The 12751-nt window shown below is 37.0% G+C and overlaps 1 long non-coding RNA gene across 2 annotated transcripts in view; it reads right to left on the reverse strand.

Moving 5' to 3' along the window:
• LOC103884636 overlaps positions 1–12189 on the reverse strand; it is a 60925-nt gene extending 48736 nt beyond the window's left edge. The window contains exons 1-2 of one of the 2 annotated variants that reach the window (XR_002522217.2): positions 11535–12189; positions 3745–3835 (exon numbers count right to left, since the gene is read on the reverse strand). This is a non-coding gene — a long non-coding RNA (uncharacterized LOC103884636). The other variant, XR_004182680.1, reaches the window with a different exon arrangement.
• Between the last annotated feature and the right edge of the window lie 562 nt (positions 12190–12751).

Consider the following 12751-nt stretch of genomic DNA (forward strand, 5'->3'; position numbering starts at 1 on the left):
AATGTAAACAAATCTAGAGATGCAGTATTAAATCATAATTATATAAAATTTACAGTAGTACCTACGGCACTACCATGAAAATTTTGCAGTCATTGCTGTGAGCCAAAGTATTGTGAGTATCCTATTCGCTTAAAAAGTCATGTGATGCTTATCATTTCCATGTGAAAAGTTTGTTTCTCCAATATATTTAATATATTGTATATTGTAGTAGAAAGTCATCTCTGGTAGTTTTTGTGTAATTTTCATCATGTTTACTGAAACAATGTAAACCTTGACTCATGAAGTGCCACTAGTGAAACTGGAAGTCCTCCCAAGAAGCAGAGAAAAGTCATGACAGTATGAGAAAAAGTTGAATTGCCTGGTATGCAATTGAGGCATGCAGCTGTGATTGTCCACCATTTTAAGATAAATGAATTCAGTATGAAAACCATTTAAAAAAAAGAAGAAGAAGAATAAAAAGAAAGAAATTTCTGAAGGTGTTGCTGTAGCTACAGCAGCAGGCACAGAAACCTTGAACTTTTTGCAAAAGATGTGCCTTTTTATCTCATATTGAAAATGTAGCTTTTATGTAGATGCAGAATTGTCATAAGAAGGTATACCGATAGACTCTGATATGATTCCAGAAAAAACAAAATCATATGACAAATAAAAATGAAAGTGAACAATCAAAAGCTAGAGAATTTCATGCTAGCAAAGGATGGTTTAATATTTTAGAAAGAAGGTTGACTTTAAAAATGTCAACAGGAGGGATGGCTTTTGCTGACCTAGATGCAGGAGAAGACTTCCCAGAAGCCATTAAGAAAATCATTGAGAAAGGATATCCACCTGAACAAGTTTTTAACGCAAATAAAAGTGCCCTATTCGGGGCTTGGGGAGGGAATGGGAAAGACAGAAAAGACATCTATTAATAAGGAAGAGAAATGAACACCAGGATTTAAGTCAGGGAGGGATACGCTAACTCTACTGTTTTGTGAAGATGCAACTGGGTTTATGATCAGGACTACCCTTATGTATACATTTGCTAACCCCCAAGCCTTGAAAGGAAAAGATAAACACTAGCTGCCAGTCTTTTGGTTGCACAGCAAGAAGACATAGACAAAAAGGATACCTTTTCTGATTTGGTTTCATCAATGCTTTATCCTTGAAGTAAAGAAGTGTCTTGGCAGTAAGGGATTGCCTTTTAAAGTTATTTTGATATTGGACACTGCCCCTGACCACCCAGAGCTCCATGAGTTCAATACAATATCTCTAATTTAGCCTTTAGATCAGGGGATCACAAGGAACTTTAAGGCTGATCACAGACAATACTCTATGGAAAGTATTATCAATAGAAGAGAATCCCAATAGAGAGAACATCATGGAAGTCTGGAAGCACTACACTATTGAAGATGCCACTGTTGTAATGGACCAATATGTGGAGTCATCAAGCCTGAAATGATCAATTTCTGTTGATTAAAAGTGTCGAGATGTTGTGCATGACTGCACAGGATTTAAAACAGAGTTGTTCAAGAAAATCATGAAAGAGATTGTAAATATGGCAAAAAATAATAATAGGGGAGTGAAGCATTTCACGATGTGGATCTTGGAGAAATTCAAGAGCTAACAGGCACCCACCAGAGGAATTAACAGAAAATTTCATGGAAATAAGCATTCCTACACCAGTGCCAAACAATGAAGGAGAAGACATAGAAGAAGCAGTGCTACAAAACAAATTGCATTAGAGAGTCTGACTGAAGAGCTCCAATTATTCAAGAGTGCTTTCAATTTCTTTCATGGCATGGACCCTTTTATAATGCAGGTACTGAAACTAAACCAATTGGTGAAAGAAGAATTTATATTCGATGGAAACATTTTGAGAGAAATAAAAAAGCAAAGGCGTCAGACAGAAATTACGATGTATTTCCATAAATGTATACCAAGTGTACCTTCCACTCCTACCTCTTCTTTTACCTCCTCCACCTTTTCAGCCTCCACCACCACTGAGACAGCAAGACCAACCCCTCTTCTTCTTCCACCTCCTCAGTCTAGTCAATGGGAAACTAATGAGGATAAAGGTCTTCATGTTGACCCACTTCCACTTAATCGAGCAGATATATTTTCTCATCCTTAATCTTCTATTGATAGCATTTTATTTTCTCTAGCTTATTTTATTGTAAGAATACAGTATATAATACAAATAGCATGCCAACCATATGTTGAGACTGTGTTATCAGTAAGGCTTCTGGTCACTGGTAGGCTGTTGGAGGTGGGGTCTGGTGGGAGGTGATTGGATCACAGGGGTGAGTTTCCCTCTTGATGTCCTCATGATAGTGAGTTCTCACAAAATCTGGTTGTTTACGAGTGTGTAGCACTTCCCGCTTTGCTCTTTCTCTCTCCTGATCTGCCATGTCAACAAGGTGCTTGCTTCCCCTTCACCTTTCTACCATGATTGTATGTTTCCTGAGGACTCCCAGCCATGCTTCCTGTACAGCCTGTGACACTAAGTTAATTCAACCTCTTTTCTTCATAAATTAACAGGTAGTTCTTTATAGCAGTGTGAGAACAGACTAATAAATAAGATAAAATAGATCCAAAACAAAAAGTATTACCACACATGAAGAAGACTAGTTTATGATGATAAAGCATTATCTCCTCAGATAACAAATATAAGTGTGTATGTTTTTAATAATGGAGCTTCAAAATACATGAAGAAAAAATTAACACATTTAAAGGGAGAAATGAAAAATTCTCAATAGTAGATAGTATTTTAAAATGCCTCTAAGCAATTTATGAGAACAAGAAGAATAAAAGTGGTAATACTTATAAGATCTATAAAATATCAAGCACCTTGATTTCATTGATATTTACAGAACACTATATCTAACAAGGGAATAATATTTACTATTTAAGAGCAAATACTATATCACTATGATGCATCATATGAAGGGCCATATAACTAGTCTTAATTCATTTTAAAATATTAAAATAATATGTAGTAAATAATCTGAATACAATCCTTATAAGTTAGAGGTCAATAACAAATAAAATAACAAGACAGCCCCAAATATTTGGAAATCCAAACTTACCTCTAAAAATATTTATGGATCAAATAAGAAATCACAAGAGGAGGTACAAAACATTTCAGGCCAAATGATCAAAATAAAGCATGTTGAAATTTGTAGGGTGAGCCTAAAGCAGCACTTAGAGGGAAGCTTATAAATTTAAAGGCTTATATTATTAGAAAATAATAGAATCTCAAATCATTATGAGTTCCAGGCTTAAAAAAGTGTTTTAAAAAGTGAAAATTAAATGCAAAGTAAGTAGAAGGATATAATAAATTCTTTTAAAAATCAATTAAATAGAAATTCAGAAAATATAAAGAAAATTAATGATGCCAAAGTGTGTGTGTGTGTGTGTGTGTTTTCAAGGAAAAAATATGGCAGTTATAAAGTAAGCCACTCACATTTGTTGTAAATAGCCTGCTTGACTGACCTACTTGTCTTCTAGATCCTCACTGATTTTTCACAATGCAACCCCTGGGTTTTTTTCAGCCAATATCTGAGTACAGCATGGGTACTTGTGCTGACCCATCCCTGCCCAACAGAGTAGTTATATAACAGAAAACTTTTGCTCATGACTCATCATCAGACTCGCTCAAACTTTTTCAGAACTGTGCTGTTGTATGAGGATCTTCTAACTCAATCTTTTTATTTCACTCTATTTTACAGATCTCAAACTGCATCACAGTCAGAAGTCTTTCCTTACCTTATCTTCTCCTGTTCCTTCACCCTTTTATCCTTCACAATAATTCCCCACAATAAATCCTTTGCATCCAACACAGGTAATACCCTAAGTCCTGCAAGAAAACAGGAAATAAAATAAGATTTTGGAACTGGCTCTTTCTTTGTCTAGCTGCCAGGAAGAACCTCATATAAAATTTTAGGCAGCATTGACAGTCTCTGGTACTGATGACCCAATTGTCGAGGATATCATGGCTATCAATTCTGAAACTATATGGATGCAGTGAAATGCCCTTGGTGATGTAGTGCTTTGGATTTTTTAAAATATGAGGAAAACAGTTCTTGCAAGAACAGTAGGGTTATAATCGGCACACTGCAGAAGGATAATGAGAAATAAAGTGCACTAAACAAATAAGCAAAGACTAAGTGTGAAAGCCAGAGAATCTCTTTGGCAGCATGTAAAGAAGTTTTTATCTCCTGCAGGAAGAGAAGAAGATATGGCTGAATAGACAACTGAAGATCTGATAGTTAGAAATGCAAACATTTCAAAAACAGTAAAATCCTAAGATTAGTCTGATCTTTTATGTTACTATCAGGGCCCTGACTGGGAAACTTGGATACCCTGAAATATATGGTGAGGACACCTACATGGATTCCTATGAGAATTTTGGTTCTGTTTTAAAACCCCTCAGAATCCTCAGGCTATCAAACAAGTGGCCCTTTCCTCCAGAGAAAGAGTTAGTACTCCTTCACTTCCTCTACACAGAAACAGGTGCTCCTCAGGAAACCTAACTCCTTTCCTGTCTTTCTTGCCAATAACAATAATTAAATCCAATCACAACCCACTGGGTCATGCTGAGATTGAAAAGGGAAGAAATTACACGGTAAAGGGCTGCAAGAATTTGCACTATATTCTTGGAAGTGGATATGAGGGTGATTGATACAGGGAGCCAGACAATAAGACTAGATAATTAAGACATTGATAACTTGAGAGTCCTTTCTCAGGTCACAAGATTTAACATGCTGGCAGGAGATCTGAGGAATGGGTTATACTTTCCGCTAAGGTGTCTCTTAGAAATTAGGGAAAAGCAATGGTTCATGCTGAATGATGTGGCAATATTTCCGTTTCTTTGCCTGACATGGAGGAACGAATAAAGAAGCTAAAAAAGGAACATGCTGAAATTTTCAATCACAAGGAAAGAATGGCAGAGCAGGATATTGACAGTGGCTGACCTGTTAAAAGTCACCACGCCTTGCTGAATTTCTGGATTTTACTCAATTATCTGAGCTAGAACCTATTGACTGCAGTGGTTGTATAGTCCTAGAGGTATTATGCATATATAGTGTATTGTGCACTATATTGTTTTCCCAATTCTTCTTCAAAGCAACTGGTGATCATTTACTTAGGTGATTACACACTGGAGAAAGAAATACTCAAACATTTTGAGGGCTAAGGGACGCAGTATATAAGTTGGCATTGAAGTTAGAGGACCAAAAGAGTCACTATGATCCCACTTTTAGAGTGTAGGCTCAGGGGGCCATGTAATAAATGAACTCTTGGATAATGAATAACATACAATGGGTCCACTGAGTTTGCAAACCCATCCAATCACCATTTCCCCAGTCCCAGAATTTATAATTGGGATTGATTGTCATAGGCATAACAACCACATTGGGCCCTTTGCCTGTTAGATAAAAGCTAGCATCAGGTGAAAATGACAAATGGAAGTGTCTCCAATTCGCTTCCTAGCCACAATAAATCATATAGATGGAAAGAATGTCAGGGACTAGTGATACCATTAAAGACATAAAGAATGAAACGTTGGTGGTCCCTGTTATTTTTACACTTAAAATTACATTCCCTCCCCAAAGAGAACCCAGTGAATCCTAGGGAACACTGGAGACAACTGAAAACTCAACCAAACTGTGGCCTCAATTGTAGCTCCTGCACTGAAAGTTGTATAATTGCTGGAGCAGATTAGTAAATTCTTAGTATCTTACATGCAAGTGCTCATATCTTAATGTGTTTGTCCTTTTATATTCATATAAAAATAAGGTCACAAAGTTTTCATTGGAACTGTCAATATTGTTTTTTTTCTGAATTTGTCTCCACCAAAATTCACATATAGAAGCCTAATTGCCAATGCGATAGTATTAAAAGATGGGGTCTCTAGAAGTCGATTAAGTCACGAGGACAGAACACTTATGAATGGGATTAGTGATCTTATAAAAGTGGTAAAAGGGAGCTGTTTGTCCCTTTCACTCCTTCTGTCATGTGAGGATGCAGCAACAAGGTGCCATCCTTGAAGCAGAGAGCAGGCCATCACCAGACACTGAATCTTCTGGAACCTCTATCTTGGACTTCACAGCCTCCAAAACTTTAAGAGATACATTTCTAATATTTAAAAGTTACCCATTCTAATGCATTTTGTCCTAATATCAGGGACAAACTAAGACATATATTTATTCACAATATTATCCCAAATAACCAGGCTGACTCATCTGAAGTTTAGAAGGAACAGGATAAGATTAAAAACAAGGAAGTGTGGGTTATAGGCACATGGACAGACACATTCACCCCCAGGAATCATCTTCCAAGGAAGAGACAATGAGAAACCAAAATGACTCTCACAACAGACCTTAATCATCTTTTGCTATTAGCCACCACAGGATGGTATAATGCACATATGAAAGGATCTGCCACAGTAGTGAAAATGGAGGCTACATACAAAGTGAACAATGTAGACTCTCACTTATCAAGACCTATCTAGTTACTGCTGCCTTGGAATTTTCAAATGGACATTGACAAGGACAGTCTTGAGTCCTGGGATATGCCTCTATTACTCAAAGAGACCAATGAGTCAGTTCATTGTTGGAAAATTGACTAAATTAAGACCTTTCCATCATATAAGGCTCAGTGATCTCTTTATGAAAGAGATCTCCCTAAAGTTTCAAGTTTTTCCTTATAAAGAAAAATACTTACTCGGGGCATGAGTTTCCCTAACTGTTTACAGAACTTGGCAAGCATCAACACATCAGTGTTTACAAAATATCTAATCCACAGTCACGGAATCCCATATAACAGAGCACCCAACCAGTAACCTAAGTCATAGATAAAGAGTTGTGGAAGAAGGTCCATGACCATGAGGTCCATTAGTTGTATCACTTATCAACCATACAGAAACAATCAGCTCCACTGAGCTCTGAAATGGCTTAATGGAGGCAAAGTTGAAGGAACAATTTTGAAGCAATGCTCTGAAAAGATATGGAACCATTTTTCAAGATACAATATATACATTAAATCAGAGACTTATGTATGATGTTGTTTCTCCAATGGGAAGAAAACTTGGAATCATGTGTCAACTGGTTAAAACAAAAGCGGTCCCATTTGCCATCACTTCTAGTCTCTACTGGGGACTGTTTGCTTCTTGTCCCCGAGCTGGGAGGTTGGAGATTTAAATTCACAAAGGAAGCACACTCTTTCCAAGCAATACAGCAAGGGTTTTACTGAGCTAAGAGATATTACTACTGCAAGACTGTTTGGACTCCTAGTTCCCAAGGAACCACAGCTCAGAAAAAAGCCACTGTCATTAAAGGGTAATTGAACCTAATAAAAAGGAGATTGCTCTAGTTTTAAGCCATAGGGACTAGAAGTATGGAATACAAATTATTTACTTGGGCACCTCTTGATTCTCCCTTAACTGTTTACAATTGTGAATGGACCTTAGCAGTAACTGACCTGAGAAGGGGTATGACGACCAAAGGTTCAGATCATGTAGAAATGGGGATCTAAGGAAACCACAAAGACCTTCCAAGGTCATAGCATGAGTAGGAAGAGATAAGAATAGAGTAAGGAGAAGAGAATGAGGTAACAGTTGTGTCCTCAAGACCAACTGCAGCAACAGGGACTGCAGTTTATCCTACTAACCTCACTTTTGTCAGTTTCCCCTCAGCAAGAGAGACTCACAGGATTTATGAAAGAGATCTCCCTAAAGTTTCATGTGTAAGTCCTCTTTGGGGCAAGCTATAGACTACAGCACCCATGGAAGTGTTTTTCTCAAATCTCTCTTAAGGCAAATTGATGTGGAGAATTGACTGATAAAATTAGCTGCACTGGCATTCATCCAGGCAACAGTAACCTGGAACTGCTCTTTGTCAAAGACAAGGCAGAGCCAGGGTACCAGTCCTGGCCCTTTTCTACCTAATACAGAAAGGACTTCTTTAATGGTAAACCCGTTGCCACAGCCAAAGATTTCTCAGAACTATGCTGTGGTCTGAAAGTCCTCCCATTCAATTCTTCCTTCCCTTTCTCTTTTCACAGCTGTCAGAACTGCATTGTGGTCTGAAGGTTTTCTCCTAATTTCCTTCTTCATTTATCCTTTGCAGAAAAAAATTCTATTTTGATGTTTGCCTTTTGGAGGATTCAAACAGAAACCATTGATGTTATTCTTTAGCATCTGGCCAAACTGTTTAAAAAAATGCAGCACACCAACATGGCACAAGTATACATATGTAACAAACCTGCACGTTATGCACATGTACCCTAGAACTCAAAGTATAATAATAAAAAAAAAGGAAAAAAAAATACAAGAAGACAAATGGTCATCAGGAATGAGAGTAGGCATCACTACAGATTCTAAAGACTTAAAAAACAAAACAATGAAGTATTATGTGTTTTTCCAAGAAAAAAGAAAATTTAACAATTTTAAAAAATCTGGTCTGACACTTCAGTCAAGCAGTCCTGCAATGTTGTGGTATAGGTACAGTAATTATTCCCAGAAAAAAAAAAAAAAAAAAAGAAAGGTAACTGAAGATCCCAAGCTAGTTAAGACTACCTCCTTGATAATTATGAGACATGAAATTTGAAAATAAATTGCCTAATGATCTTTCTAAAAGTGGCATAGATAGGTGTGGCCGGGTTTCTACCATCTAGACAATTCCTTTTTCTTAATATAGAAAAATCACGGAGATGGATTAAATTAACGTATCTTTTTGTGAGTGCTCAAAAAGTGATATGAACAGGGGCATGTCAATATCTATAATATTTTCCAGACATTTCCCTAGTTAAATAGCACAAAATTGAGGGGGGAAAAAAAAAAAAAAAACTTCCCAGGGAAAGTGCTTATTATGGCCAAAGAAACACTTGAATATAGAGAAGCGTATTTTGTACATTTGTAGAATTTCAGGTCAGGCACAGTGGCTTACACCTGTAATCCTAGCACTTTGGGAGACTGAGAGGGAGCAGATCACTTGAGGTCAGGAGTTTGAGACCAGCCTGGCCAACATGGTGAAACCCCGTTTCTACTAAAAATACAAAAATTAGCTGGGCATGGTGGTGCACACTTGTAGTCCCAGCTACTGAGGAGGCTGAGGCTACAGTGAGCCAAAATTGCACTGCTGTACTTCATCCTGGATGACAGAGCAAGACTTTATCTCAAAAAAAAAAAAAAAAAGGAATTTTAATTTTTGTGATTTTTTTTAGTACTCCAAGTTTCCCCTTTGGAGTCATTTGTTGTTTGAGATAAGATAGTCCTTTGAATGTTAGATTAAAAATGTGTATTCTATTTGAATTAACACCTTTGAATATTTTAAATAATATAAGCAAAAATCTTAAGGAAAGATTAAGAATGAACTGTGCTAGTAGTGTTCTGATTCATATGAGAACCAACCCTAGACTAATATATTCTCTATTGATTTTGATTTTTTATATCATTTTAAACCTTAAGACAATGTATTTTTATTATTATTATTATTATTATTTATTTTTTTAATTTTTGAGATGGAGTCTCTCTCTCACTCAGGCTGGAGTTCAGTGGTGTAATCTGAGCTCATTGTAGCCTCAGCCTCTTGAGTAGTGGCTGGGATTACAGGCACCCACCACCATGCCTGGCTAATTTTTGTATTTTTAGTAGAGACAGGGTTTCATCATCTTGGCCAGGCGTCTTGAATCCTGACCTTGTGATCCACCCTCCTCGGCCTCCCAAAGTGCTGGGATTACAGGCATGAGTCACTGTGCCTGGCCAATAATGTATTCTTTTTATTATTATTGTTTAAAATTATCAGATAGTATTCTATACTCAAAATTCCTACCAAGAAACACTCAAAACACTAGCAAAAATTTCAGAGCAGAGGTACGAAGCAAACAGTAAGGAATAAAAGGAATATAAACTGAAATTCTGTCAACTCACATGTGATAATTCTTTCTAATCCTCATTCCAAATGGTGAATATTAAAGAAGTTAGACTTCATGCTAATAAATTACAGTAAAACATTATCATATGTTGTATATTATAAATTATATATAACACTATGCAGCATATTTATATATAACTGCATGTTAATATTATATTAATAAGGCATTTTATTGATTACAAACATCTTCATTAAATTTAATCTACACAATAATGATACAAGATAGGCTTTGTAATTAAATCCCCTTTAATAATTTATGCAAGCTACTTAACCTCTTTGGGCCTTATTTTGCTTATTGTTAAAAGAGTGAATTAAAGCATAGTAGATAATTGTATACCCTAATATATACCCTATTACACAATATTGGTGTTCCTTTTTTAAGTAGATACTACAATATTATGCATTATGATGAGCCTGTATTGATAGGACAACAAAATAAATTCAGACATCTGTGTGTAAGAGACAAAATATAATCTGAAACTTGGGTATTTTTCATTGGCACATCTAAAATTAGAAGTCTTTTTGAGATGTGATGGTCCAGAGGGAAAAGAGAAATAAACTTGTGATATCTAAAATAAAAGATAACTGAGATTTGACTGAAAATCTGTACTTCACAAGACAGACTTTAAATTATACATATTTTTTTTCTTAGTCCTCTGATATGTTTAAACTCTTTTCCGAAAGTTCCAGTGCATCTCACCTATGCTAACCAACTTAAAAGGACAGAATTTTGACTTGAATTTGCTCAAATGATTAATTAACATATGTATGCATTTTTGAATGGCAAATATTGGTGTCAGTAGGAAATGAGGGAAGATATAACTTGATACCATAGAATAAAGGACACTTAATCAGTTACCCTCCTTCTCTCCTGCTACAACCTTCAGCTATAACTAATGATGCAGGATTTTTCTCAGTCACTTGTCAGCTGGAGACCCCCAGCTAGCAATGCCCTGACCCAGGCCTTGCTCAGGCCCAGGTTCACTGCAGGGGACACTCTGTCCACTAGGCCCAATGGACCATACCTGGCCTGTGCTCTGGCTTGAATCCTGTGTCTGCTGTGACTGTGTGCTCAGCCCCCTGTGGGAGTGTGTATGTGAGTAAGGAAGTGTGGGGTCCAGCCAGCCATTCCAAGTGCTGGCACAGAAGCAGGCTCTATGCAGTGCTTGCAGCTGGACCAGGCATGTCACAAGCCACTCCCACGGTGGACTCCAGTGTTCAGACAAGGGGAACAGGGTGACACCCGGACAAGGGTCCCGATGGCCCTGAAGCCCCAGAGCTGGTGTTACAGCATGCTAATTAGCTCTTTTAGTCTTGTCATTCACACCCCCACTGACAGCAGCACATTAACAGCTTCATCAGTCCCTTGCCCTCTCTGGCCCATGGCTCCAGGGATAGCTTGGCCCTACTGCTGCTTCCATCTCATGGCGTGGCTGCCCCCAATCAGTGGAGGGCAGAAGGCCATGGTGTTTTAGCCTTCTCTGTACACACGTTTGCTAGGCCCTGAGCTAATGTCTCACATCCAAGAAGAATGAAGATATGCTGACAGTCAAAGGGTGAGAAGAGCTGGGAAGAATGTTATTGAGTGACAAACCATCTCTCATCATGAAGGTGGTCCCCCACCTATAGTCTGGTGATTTCTCTCCCAATGTGGCTGAGTTTGGGGCTTTTATGGGCTTGGAATTGGGAGTGCATGCTGATTGGTTTGTGAGTATGCAAAATAGGTTAGAACACAGTCACCACACAAAGGTGGGCGTGACAATGTGAAAAGCCAATTAGGGAAGTGTAGGTATATGTAAAATAGGTGAAGTGTGGGGATCAATAAGAGGAAAATGCACCGAACAGGAAGACAAGTTCTCAATACAGTCCATTGATTTGACTTGTAGCTTGGCTTTCAGGCTTTAAACTGTCTCTGGCTTGAAGGTGGGGTTTCACCCAAGATCCCCCATATCTACCTAGGATTTGTCTGCTTACTGCTGCTATCACTAACAGCATTGAACACTAGAAGTCTGAGTTTTGACAACCCAGACACCTTCCCCAAACCGAAAAAAAATTGCAAAAAAAAAAAAAAATTATAATGCTTCACAAAACAGTTCACAAACCATTTTTGTTAGTATCACATGGATGTTTTTAAAAGTACAGAGTACTACATCCAATTTTAGATACACTATATGGAAAACTTTGGTCTTAAAATCCAAGGAGCTACATTTTAAAATAGTTCTAGTTTAGATTGCTTTCCTGAAGTACCCTTTTCTCCTAAAAAAAGATAATAGTTTAGGGATGGTGCTGTAGCCATCATCTTTCTTTAGACAATGGGGGTGAAACTTTCATAGCATGTTGCTAGAGAACATTTTACCTACTAAAACCATATTTAACATAGTCAAAAATGTTTACGACCTATTGTAAAATATTTGTTTGAATTTTTAGAGGATGACATATGTAATTTTAAGTATTTTTTGCCCCAAATAGAACAGTTTGACTATATGGGTAAAATATTCTACAATTTGTATATTAACTCTGAAATAGAGGCATTTAATTCATATTAAACATGTAAAAAATTTCTTTTTTAGATGTATTCTAGCTGTTAAATTCATGTATTATGACCCTTGTTAAGGTTTACACATAATAATTGCATCATTTTGAGTGATGAATATTAAACACTTGTTTGGAGAATGGGAGGAGAAGATTTGACTAGAGAATAAGAAACAGCACTATTCCATTATGACTTGATACAATCTGATGTATTTTACTAAGAAAGATTCATACTAATAGATAATTCAGATAATTATCTTGTTCTTAAGATACTGGACAAAGTTATATGTATGTTCACTCTCATTTAA

The sequence above is a fragment of the Papio anubis genome, chromosome 3, assembly GCF_008728515.1.
Source record: "Papio anubis isolate 15944 chromosome 3, Panubis1.0, whole genome shotgun sequence".
Lineage (NCBI taxonomy): Eukaryota > Metazoa > Chordata > Mammalia > Primates > Cercopithecidae > Papio > Papio anubis.